The sequence below is a fragment of the Lissotriton vulgaris genome, chromosome 7 (genome assembly GCF_964263255.1).
Source record: "Lissotriton vulgaris chromosome 7, aLisVul1.2, whole genome shotgun sequence".
Lineage (NCBI taxonomy): Eukaryota > Metazoa > Chordata > Amphibia > Caudata > Salamandridae > Lissotriton > Lissotriton vulgaris.
The window spans coordinates 883,182,933-883,195,572 of NC_141695.1; the positions used below are offsets into that span (position 1 = coordinate 883,182,933).

General features: G+C 43.4%; 1 protein-coding gene across 1 annotated transcript in view; it reads right to left on the reverse strand.

The window, feature by feature from the left end:
• LOC147702609 (proton-coupled amino acid transporter 1-like) overlaps positions 1-11,846 on the reverse strand; it is a 494,150-nt gene extending 482,304 nt beyond the window's left edge. The window contains exon 1 of the mRNA XM_086931275.1: positions 11,772-11,846. The gene's annotated coding sequence lies outside the window, so the exon portion shown is untranslated. The remainder of the gene's footprint in view (positions 1-11,771) is intronic.
• Between the last annotated feature and the right edge of the window lie 794 nt (positions 11,847-12,640).

Consider the following 12,640-nt stretch of genomic DNA (forward strand, 5'->3'; position numbering starts at 1 on the left):
AGCGCGGGAGCATGAATTATCAAATCTTTCAGATCTTCAAAACAATCTTGTTGTTCTTTGCTCCACATAAATTTGACATTACTCTCGGTCAACCTCCTTAGTGGCTCGCTAATAAAAGCAAAGTTCTGAACAAAATGAGAATAACATTCACTCAACCCTAAGAATGATCTTAACTGGTCTTTGTCTAAAGGGTGAGGAGAATCTTTAATGGCCGTTAGTAAATCTTGTTTAGTACTGATTCCAGAATCAGAGATTACATGCCCTAAATAATCTACACTGTTGAGCATAAATTTGCATTTCTCTTTTTTAACTGTCATGCCAAATTTATCCAAAATCCCTAAAACTTGGTCCAGAACTATTAAATGCTCTTCAATGGAATCAGATGAAATCAAAATGTCATCTTGATATGCCAAGACAGGTTTTACTTCTCCAAATAGTTGAAACATAAGCTTTTGAAATACTGAGGCCGCAGAGGCAAACCCGAAGGGCATTCTTAGGAATCGGAATGCTCCAAAGGATGTGTTAAAGGTGGTTAAATCTTTGGAGGCCGCATGCAACTCAATTTGATGGTAGGCTACCTTCAAGGCAATGGTAGAAAAAATCTTGGTGCCTTTCCCTGTGCTAGCATATCTTGTATGCGTGGCAGGGGGAAACAATCAACCTGTATATTTTTATTCAAGGATCTTAAATCAATGCATAATCTTATTTCATCACAGTTCTTTTTAAGCGAGACCACAATCGGAGAAACCCAAAGTGAGGAATCAACACGTTCAATAACGCCATCAGCACACAGCTGTTGAAGATGGCTATTCAATTTGTCTCTAATACTTAGTGTAACATGCCTGATCTTCTGGATAACTGGTATGGCGTCTGGTTTTAAAATGGTTTTGTGTTGAAAGCCTCTGACTGAACCAAGCTTGTCATTAAAAACAGACTCATGTTTGTCAAGAATGCTCTCCAATGAGGCATCCTTCGCTTTTAAGATAGCAACATTCGAACTGTGCTCTAAAGAAATAGGATTATCTGTGCCAGGTCTTAAGACCATACGAAGCTTGCCTTGATCTTTCCAACCAAGTATATTGTATCCTCTTTTGGCCACATACATTTTAGAATTAATAACACAATACTCAAAACTAATATTATCGGAAAAATAGCCAATCATATCTATCTCCTGACCTCCAAAGGCCACTGTACGAATATCTGGAGGAAGTAATGTAGTATCCTTCCATTCCTTAAAGAAGAATTCATCTGAAAGTATGGTGACAGGCGAGCCTGAATCTACAGTGACTTTGGTGTTTATGTCACCAATTTTTATGTCACAGACAGGATCACCTGTATCAACTCCGAAGAGGAGTTAATCATATCTACAGACAAAAGAATCTTGTTAACAAAAGTGTTGCAAGAGTTTTCTACACTACTATCGATGGATTCTATATTCATCACCTTAGTTTTAAATTTACAAACAGCAGTAAAATGTCCTGTTTTCTTACAATTAGTGCACAGTTTGTTAATGGCAGGGCAATTAGAAGCATTGGCTAAATGTGATTTAAAACCACACCTGAAACACTGAAGAGATTTATCTTGTTTTTTCCATTCATTCATCAAATTAGACGATTTATTGCGTTGATGTGTTGCAGGTTGTAAAGAAGACTGTGAAGTGACTGTATTTACAGTTTCCACAGAAGAGGATTTTGAATTGCCTAATTCTTTTGAAGCTGAAACAGATCTTTCAATCCCTCTGGCAATTTCTAATGTTTCTATGAGTGAGGTGTTTCTACAACACAATATTCTTTCTTGCACTTTGTCATTAAAACAATTAACTACAATTTGATCCCTTAAGTATTGATAAATGAGACCTTCAAATTCACATGAAGCTGCTAAGACCCTTAATTCAGCTAACAATGTATCAATACTTTCTTGTTCATGTTGTTTTCAAGTATAACATTTATGCCTTTCAACAATTATACTCGGTTCATCCTTAAAATGTTTTTCAAGACGTAACACAGCTTCAGTAAATTCATTCCAATCATCAGATGGTGGTCGAACAATTGGAGGTTGATGATCAAATATCCTTTGCCCTTAATTACCTAAACAATTATATAACATGGCATTTTTTCTAACAGGCGAAAATTTCACTTCATCAATGGCTATTATGTAACTGTTAAACGATTTATACCACTGTGTCCATTTAATTTGAGATGTTCAAGGTTCTGGTAGGAAAGGTGAAGGTAACACAGTAGTTTGTGTATTCATGACTACTACTGGAGAAAAGGCAATAGAATTGTGGTAAAGGTGAAAAATATGACTAACACAAATGAAGTAAAAACATACAGAAAATGTAACAAACTACCAACATTAAAAATAAATGAAATATCAAAGAAATAAATGCAAAATGGTTAATCAATAGTAAATAGAAAACAAAACAGTGTGCACATGACTGTACTAAGTATAATAATAAAGGTGTGCGCGTCACCGCGCTAAAATACCTGAGGTTTGAAGGACACTGAAGAAGATGCAGTAGTCCGACAATAATAGATTCAAAAATACTGAATGATGGTAAAATTAATAGTGAAATTGAATAAAATTACTCAATAATGCAGAAGAGGTGTGCACGTCACCGCGCTTAAATAACAAGCCTTTAAATTATAATAATGCAAAGAATTAATTAAATCTGCCAGGAATGGTGTGCGCGTCACCGCGCTTCAAAATGTAAAGGTCGATCTGAGGAAATAAAGAAGGTAGGGTGTGCACATCACCGCACATCAAAGATGGCCGCCAACGCACTACACGCAAGATGCTGTGTGGGATGACGGTAAGAGGAGTAGCGTCTTAGCGAAAGCGTGTAGCGTCCAAGGAGGAGAAAGAACGTCCCCTCACCGGAGTCTCGAAGAAGAAGGACGTCGCTTGGAGGAGGTCTTGCAGAAGAATGAAGCGGCGTCAGATGGAACAATAGTTGTGATGCAAGCAAAGATGAAATGCCACGAGTAAGTGTAGAATTGTTGATTTTTAAAAATCGCTCAAGGAAGGTCTCGGCCTAAGAGCAAAACGAGAGAATCCTCTTCAGCAATTAACACAGTCATGTAGAAATTCAGCAATTAACACAAGAGTGTGGCAAGTGTGAATGAAAAGTAAAGTTAAAGCAAGTCAGGTCGCTTAAAAGGAAAATCCAATCTTCAGTGTGACGATTAAAACTATGCCACAATTTGGATGACATCAAATAGGAATATGGCATGTAAGGTGAAGATAAATTTCAGTACCTTTTTAAAACAAGTCTGGTCGCTCGAAAGGAGAATCCAATCTTCAGCCAGTTCAGAAGTGAAGACTTGAATGTCAGGTGAATGCAGCAGATGATGAAAGGTCTTGAAGAAGAAATGAGTGGAGATAAAATCCAATGAATCCAAGCAGATGAAAAAAATCAAAAATTTAAGGCTAGAGATGGCACTGGAATATTTCTGTTGGTTCTGTAGAAATGGAGATGGTATCCAAAAATGGGCAAAAGTGGGTTCTTTGGAGAGCTGTATCAATGACCTCATCGCCAAATTAATGTTGCATCTGATAAGAATAATCCAGAGTCCATTGAGAGTTGAGAGAAGGATTTATTCTCAAAAATAGATACAGCGCTCTTGAACCAACAGTCTCTCTAGATGTGCCTTCAGTCTCCAACTGCCCCAGCTTCAGTGATCAACATTCTATGTTGCTAAGTACTGTTGCCAGGTAACAAAGAAATGATTCAGAAAAGGGGGTGATGATGGACAGAGTATCTGAACTAAGCAGAATACTCCTACCCAGTCAACAGATCAGGGCTTGATCCATCACCGTTTTTTAGCTCACTGCACCATCCCAGCTCAGAACCTGGCTACATGCAAGTTAGTCTGTCCCTGGCCCAGTGCATCATGGGAACAGGGCAGACCAAACTACCAAGCCAATTCTTTAACTGGAAAGGAAACAAGCTTCCGCGGACCGGTTTCTGGCATTACAGCCGTCTTCAGCCGGCTTGCTTGAATCCTGATGGTGCAGTGAGCAAGAGACTCACATCTGAGCATACCCTTCCACGCTTGTGGTGGACAAAACGATTCAGAAAAGGGGGTGGTGATGGACAGAGTATCTGAACTAAGCAGAATACTCCTACCCAGTCAACAGATCAGGGCTTGATCCATCACCGTTTTTTAGCTCACTGCACCATCCCAGCTCAGAACCTGGCTACATGCAAATTAGTCTGTCCCTGGCCCAGTGCATCATGGGAACAGGGCAGACCAAACTACCAAGCCAATTCTTTAACTGGAAAGGAAACAAGCTTCCGGGGACCCGTTTCTGGCATTACAGCCGTCTTCGGCCCGGCTTGCTTGAATCCTGATGGTGCAGTGAGCAAGGGACTCACATCTGAGCATACCCTTCCACGCTTGTGGTGGACAAAACGATTCAGAAAAGGGGGTGTGATGGACAGAGTATCTGAACTAAGCAGAATACTCCTACCCAGTCAACAGATCAGGGCTTGATCCATCACCGTTTTTTAGCTCGCTGCACCATCCCAGCTCAGAACCTGGCTACATGCAAATTAGTCTGTCCCTGGCCCAGTGCATCATGGGAACAGGGCAGACCAAACTACCAAGCCAATTCTTTAACTGGAAAGGAAACAAGCTTCCGGGGACCGGTTTCTGGCATTACAGCCGTCTTCGGCCCGGCTTGCTTGAATCCTGATGGTACAGTGAGCAAGGGACTCACATCTGAGCATACCCTTCCACGCTTGTGGTGGACAAAACAATTCAGAAAAGGGAGTGGTGATGGACAGAGTATCTGAACTAAGCAGAATACTCCTACCCAGTCAACAGATCAGGGCTTGATCCATCACCGATATTTAGCTCACTGCACCATCCCAGCTCAGAACCTGGCTACATGCAAATTAGTCTGTCCCTGGCCCAGTGCATCATGGGAACAGGGCAGACCAAACTACCAAGCCAATTCTTTAACTGGAAAGGAAACAAGCTTCCGGGGACCGGTTTCTGGCATTACAGCCGTCTTCGGCCGGGCTTGCTTGAATCCTGATGGTGCAGTGAGCAAGGGACTCACATCTGAGCATACCCTTCTATGCTTGTGGTGGACAAAACGATTCAGAAAAGGGGGTGGTGATGGACAGAGTATCTGAACTAAGCAGAATACTCCTACCCAGTCAACAGATCAGGGCTTGATCCATCACCGTTTTTTAGCTCACTGCACCATCCCAGCTCAGAACCTGGCTACATGCAAATTAGTCTTCCCCTGGCCCAGTGCATCATGGGAACAGGGCAGACCAAACTATCAAGCCAATTCTTTAACTGGAAAGGAAACAAGCTACCGGGGACCGTTTTCTGGCATTACAGCCGTCTTCGACCCGGCTTGCTTGAATCCTGATGGTGCAGTGAGCAAGGGACTCACATCTTCTATGTAGAAAAAATTCATGCCACCTTTGTAAGCAACACAACTCCCATAAATATCAACGTGCATATTAAAAGCACCCAAATGCACAAAACCCCCCTTACCAGGTTCACTACCCCGGACAAACAAGATCTATTGAAAATCATTAATGACATACAATCCGGCTCCCCCACCGATGCCTGCCCACCGGAACAGTGTAAGGGAGTTATGGAAAGTACATTAATTGATCACATTAGCCATATGATCACTTTATCATTCCAGGAGTGCCACGTTCCAGAAATATGGAAAACTGCCCAAGTTATGCCACTAAAAAAGAAACAAAACATTCATATTTCTCAGCTCCAAAATCTACGTCCAATCTCACTTCTCCCGTTCTGTGCCAAAATCATAAAAAAAAGTGGCAAATAAACAACTTATGGAGTTTTTAGAGAAAGAAGCACTCCTTCACCCTTCCCAGTCAGGATTTAGATCAGGCTACTCAACTGAATCGGCAGTCCTATATTCGACTGAATGTATTCGGAAGATGGTGGATGAGGGCGAGACAGCGGCGTTGGTCCTACTGGACCTTAGTGCAGCATTTGACACCGTGCTGCACTCAACGTTGTTGTCTCGTCTCTCGGATATGGGAGTAACGGGCCCAGCACTTGCTTGGCTTCAATCCTTTCTGACCGACAGAACCTTCCAGCTACACTGCCCACCCTTCAGATCATCTCCTCGGAAGGTGAGCCATGGGGTTCCACAGGGCTCTAGCTTGAGCCCCACGCTATTTAACATCTATATGGAACCCCTGGCACACATTGTAGAGGATTTTGGGGTGGGCATTGTCAGCTACGCTGACGACACCCAGCTGGTGTTCAAGTTAACCCCTGACCGAAGAGAATATGCCACCAATTTCTCGGACTGTATGTCGGCGGTAGCGGCCTGGATGAATAACAACTGTCTCCGTCTGAATGGAGATAAGACAGAGGTTCTGGTGGTGGGGAGAGAAGTCTCTGCATGGTCTCATGCATGGTGGCCTAGTGAACTGGGCAAGCTGCCTACTCCCGCAGAGACGGTGAGAAATCTAGGCGTTATGCTGGATTCCGACCTCTCCGGTAAGACCCAAGTCAACAAGATAACGGGAAAATGCTTTGGCATATTAAAAGTTCTTCGTAAGGTGCTAGACCTTCTTCCCACCGAAGCCAGGAAAACCATAGTCCATGCTCTGATAACACCTCATTTGGACTATGGGAATGCCCTCCTGATTGGTCTCAGCCAGAAGGGCCTTCACCAATTACAATGTGTACAGAACACAGCAGCCCGACTGGTGCTCGGTCTCCCAAGAAGAACATCTGCTAGAGCTGCCTTATCCAAACTCCACTGGCTCCCTGTTAAGGAGAGAATTAAATTTAAGACCCTTTGCTATGCCCATCGCATCGCCCAGAACAAAGGCCCCGATTACCTAAAAAATCTCCTTACCATACATCGCCCGATTAGGGATCTAAGATCATCGGGCATGATGTTATTAAAACTTCCCCGAATCACAAGAGCTAAAATGGGAGGAAAATCCTTCCGATACCTAGCCACCAAGTATTGGAATGCACTCCCGCTTTACCTGCGGATGGAGCCATCCGAAATGAGATTTAGGGCAAAACTAAAAACTCATCTGTTCCCTAGCAAGTAATCCTTCTTCTGAGCTCCATGCCATTACTCCTCTGGATATGTATTTGTATCAGCAGTTAGCACGGGGACACACAGTTTTGTGCAGCCAGGCGCTTTATAAATGTTTTATTATTATTATTATCTGAGCATACCCTTCCACACTTGTGGTGGACAAAACGATTCAGAAAAGGGAGTGGTGATGGACAGAGTATCTGAACTAAGCAGAATACTCCTACCCAGTCAACAGATCAGGGCTTGATCCATCACCGTTTTTTAGCTCACTGCACCATCCCAGCTCAGAACCTGGCTACATGCAAATTAGTCTGTCCCTGGCCCAGTGCATCATGGGAACAGGGCAGACCAAACTACCAAGCCAATTCTTTAACTGGAAAGGAAACAAGCTTCCGGGGACCCGTTTCTGGCATTACAGCCGTCTTCGGCCCGGCTTGCTTGAATCCTGATGGTGCAGTGAGCAAGGGACTCACATCTGAGCATACCCTTCCACGCTTGTGGTGGACAAAACGATTCAGAAAAGGGGGTGGTGATGGGCAGAGTATCTGAACTAAGCAGAATACTCCTATCCAGTCAACAGATCAGGGCTTGATCCATCACCGTGCTAAAAAACGGTGATGGATCAAGCCCTGGCCGGTTGACTGGGTAGGAGTGTTCTGCTTAATTCAGATACTCTGTTCATCACCACCCCCTTTTCTGAATCGTTTTGTCCACCATAAGCGTGAAAGGGTATGCCCAGACATGAGTCCCTAGCTCACTGCACCATCAGGATTCAAGCAAGAGGGGCCGAAGACGGCTGTAATGCCAGAAACCGGTCCCCAGAAGCTTGTTTCCTTTCCAGTAAAAGAATTGGCTTGGTAGTTTGGTCTGCCCTGTTCCCATGATGCACTGGGCCAGGGACAGACTAATTTGCACGTAGTCGGGTTCTGAGCTGGGATGGTGCAGTGAGCTAAAAAACGGTGATGGATCAAGCCCTGATCTGTTGACTGGGTAGGAGTGTTCTGCTTAATTCAGATACTCTGTTCATCACCACCCCCTTTTCTGAATCGTTTTGTCCACCATAAGCGTGGAAGGGTATGCCCAGACATGAGTCCCTTGCTCACTGCACCATCAGGATTCAAGCAAGCCGGGCCGAAGACGGCTGTAATGCCAGAAACCGGTCCCCGGAAGCTTGTTTCCTTTCCAGTAAAAGAATTGGCTTGGTAGTTTGGTCTGCCCTGTTCCCATGATGCACTGGGCCAGGGACTGACTAATTTGCATGTAGCCAGGTTCTGAGCTGGGATGGTGCAGTGAGCTAAAAAACGGTGATGGATCAAGCCCTGATCTGTTGACTGGGTAGGAGTGTTCTGCTTAATTCAGATACTCTGTTCATCACCACCCCCTTTTCTGAATAGGTAACAAAGAATACATCAAACATACATTGCAAGTAACATTTAAAGGTAATGCAAATAATTAATAAGAAATAAATGATGAAGGATGTAACAGATATGTCCCTGGTCGGGGATACCAAAACTGAGTTTCCCAGACAGGTATGTCATCGCACCTCATCCCTGACCTGTGACGACACCATTGGTTACAGGACTGAGACGAAAATAGAACCCTCCCAAGTCAAATGTAATATGCAGAAACCCCTCTTTTTATAATACGTTGATTCATGCACTAACCCAGGGGTCTCCAAAACGGTCCTGGAGGCCGGATCCATGCCAGATTTTTTGGATATCCCCATTGAGATACTTGTAGCTATTTTAAAAATCAGGCCCGGATCCGGCCCTCCAGGACCGGTTTGGGGACCCCTGCACTAACCCATTTGTCAACAAACTCTGTGGTGTGAAACAAACATGAGACGGAGGCTAGCACCCAGCATGGTCATTTAAAGGCAAAATGTTTCACATGGCAAAAATGAATTACATTGCAGTGCTGCCCTACTGTTTTCCCCCTCCATGGCCACTTCTGGACTCCATTTGTTCTCTCCATACAAGTTTCATCTCCCTCTCTTTCCATTCTTTGTCTTATCTCTCCTGCCTTTTTTCTCTTCCAGTCTCTCTCTGGCTCTTGACTCTTGTATTCACCTCCTCAACTTTCATTTCTGGCTCTTTGCAGCTTTCCCTTGTTTCACCATTTCTCTTTTCACTCGCTTCTCTTACCTTTCCCTCTGTCAAGCTCTTCGATCACACCTTTTATATCGCCCGCTAATCTCCCACCTTACTCTTTTACACCTACTCTGTCACATTCTGCTAATTTTCCTCACTCTTACCCCTTGTATTTGATTGCTCTGGGCACCTATACCTCTCATACCTCCTCACTTACCTCTTACTATCCCCCATTTCTAGCACCGTCTAGGATTAGTTCAAGAATTTGTGATATAGTAGGTGAAGGCACTTTTAATATACCACCTCCTAGAATAATGGTACCATGTTTGCTATTTGTCTTGGCAATAAGGCACCCCCAGCATAGTAGAATAGGCATCCACAAAGTATTCCATTTATCAAACTGCCTGTGACTACTTTCTTGTCACATACGCTTATGCTTCTCCTCCTCCTCCTTTCATTAAATCTATTAAATAATGGATCCATTTACTCAACATAGCCTCCTTCTCTTCAAACCTTCCCCTTCCCCACCCTCCTTTATCTAGCACGCCTTCTGCGAAATGCAAGATAAACGCTCTAGCAAGAAGGTAAGGTCGGTCTCAGATCCTTTATTCAGCACCTTGGCCACCCGGACTCCCTCACGGTCAGTTTCCCAAACACACTTAGTTTTTCACACTCTTACTTGTCTAGACACACACCGGGGATGGCTATGTTTCTTGCTCTATCACTGAGAGGGCCATTATGCAGAAATGTGATTAAGGTGTCTTAGGGGGATTGGTCTACCAACAGATGGGTAGTAAGCAGGGCCTCAAAGCCTTAGGGTGAACAGAACACACTGGTCCCTGAAGGTGAACAGAAGCCTCTAAAACTGATGCGAGTCTGATCCTTTGGGGACATGTTGGTCAATGAAGTGAGCTTCTTAAGGATGTGCAGGGCCTTCTCTGCCTCATGGAGAACAGAGAATTCAGTGATCTCAGTGTGAGATTGAGACTTATGAAACTGAAAATAAGCCTGAATGTCCCCCGGGCATTTGCTACTCAGTCAATCAGTCCATTTACTTTATTCAATACTTATAATATACGATCATAAAAGTACAGATGAATATAATTTAAGACATAAATCAATGCATTAGTTACTCTTATTGCCCCTAAATTTTCTAGGCTTGATATTAGTGTTGACTAATATGTTTTGGGCCTGTCCAGTGTTTTCATGTTAGACCGGAGTATCATTAATTTCTGATTTTTTTCCAGATAGATTTGAAATATATAACTGAACAACAAAAGCAAGATAAAATCAAGGCAAAACGTGTTTTACTGCTCTCTAGAGATAAGGTTCTTAACCTTGGTATTTCTGTGGACCACAATGAATCACAACTGGAAGCCACGAACACCCTAGCCAATTCTACGATTTGAACCTCAACAGTAATACACAAAAACACACTAACAAGTACACAGTATATGAACGCAGTACGCCTACTTTTCTATACAACTGTATGTTTAAATATGAACATGACTATACGCCGGTGTAAGACCCCAATTGTATTAAAAAAAAAAAAAAAATCAACAGACAACCATGTGAAATCAGAGTTTGCAGCAGAAATGATGGAACAGAATGAATAACTGTATTGACATACGGCCTAGGACAGACATGGCAGCAATCCAGAATGGTATGGACAATGCTGGACACCATGCAGGGTCTGACAGGGTTCCAAAGACAACATTGAACAAAAGCTTGAAGACTAGTGCTCACTGTGCCAAAGAACATGCTGCCTACTAAAAAGTGTACTCTGCCTGTGGGATTATAACAGCTGTGCAACAAATGTGTTTGAGTCTGTAAATACCTACACAGGTGAGGCGGTGGATGGAAGAATGGGCAGCGGAGAATGGCCTGTTGTGCAGTCTAACTCTGCGTACATGCATAGATCACAGAGAGGATTAAACAGTGGCTCTCTACGTGAGCGGGTGCATACGAGATAATAATATGAAAATAGTTTAATCCATTAACAATAATGCTTATTTGAAGACAATTGCATTACCTCGCCAATGTATTTGATGTATGCATTAACACAGTCAGTAGAGATAGGTTTTCAAAAACAATAATCATAAGCAATTCATATGTGTTGTTTTTTTTTTGTTTTTTTTTAAGAAACTGCTAGTTCAGCCTGGAGCATCACCGTGTCTGAACGCCAACAGTGACTGCTCGCACTTACACGGCTCCGTTCACCGGCCCCAGGTTAAGACCCACCACGGTCTACCCTACCCCGAACACACCTATTTATTTCAGGGCAAACGAAGGCAGCAGTAACTAACATATCACAAATGATACAAGATTTTACACAAACTGCTATTGAATTACCAACTCTAGACCCTCCCAGCATGCTAAAACACATAAAAATGGCTGCTATTTTTTTCCTAGAAGGATGGCAATCCTACTGAGATGTTCCTGAGATTTATCAACAACCGGGGATAGGGCTGCCCCGAGTCTGCGATAACTGGGGTCCCCTAAACCATCAGGATTTAGGCTGCTGTCCTATATGAATGTCTAGCGCTGCCTGAGTTCTGAACACCCCTCGTTGCTGGATTAGTTTGACGCCCTGCAGTGCCTCCCTTGCCCCCGTACCTCTTCTTCCTGACTCTCACCGGCCGGCTCTGCTCATCTTGGGAGATGTCAGGCGCTCTTCAAAAGTCACGTGATGTTTTGGTCATGTGATGCTATCACCTGACAGTTCCGGACATGCACGTTTCTTAGTGAGCAGCCCTCTTCCTGATTGTGTGCCGTGAGCCGTTCCTTCGCTCACGTGAGCTCGGCGGTGCAAAGAGGAGCCCTTCTTAGAGCAGAGACAACGAAGGCAAATTTTCACGACAGCTCACGATAATGCATAAATAATTGTAACATTTTCCCTCTCGGTTTTTTAAATGTTCGTTGCCAATGAGTCTCAGACTTTACTTTTTTGCTAACAAGAAGTTCCAGACTATTATTAATCTACAAAGAAATGGGAGTTGACTTCAAATGTAGTATTTTTTTATTTGTTTTAATCTTAAATGAATAAAAAAAATAAAACGTATGATGTTCAGCCCAAATCAACAGGAGATGGTCGCTTTGTTTACATTCTCGCTTTAGACAGCTAGCTGATAGCTTTAGTTCCAGCCACAGGCTGATGACGACAGAAAATCACACACACAGCATTGTAGAGAATTCACAGTTTCAACACAGTGTTACACTGCCGACTAGTGGTTAACAAGAATAACACGATTTCTTTCCACTGAGGTTGATCGGCAGTGTGCATCAAACTGGAGAACAGCTGATTCTGGAACACGTGTTACATTATGAAGATAGCATTTTTTTAGGTCTCGCCTGTCGATGCGCATGCGCATCGAGCAAGGCGAGAGTATTGCGAGTTATCCACTCTTTATCTGCACTGCAAGGAATCGTGGCGATTCCTTGCAGTGCCCGTGACTTTTAAGGTCAATGCGCATGCGCATTAAGCT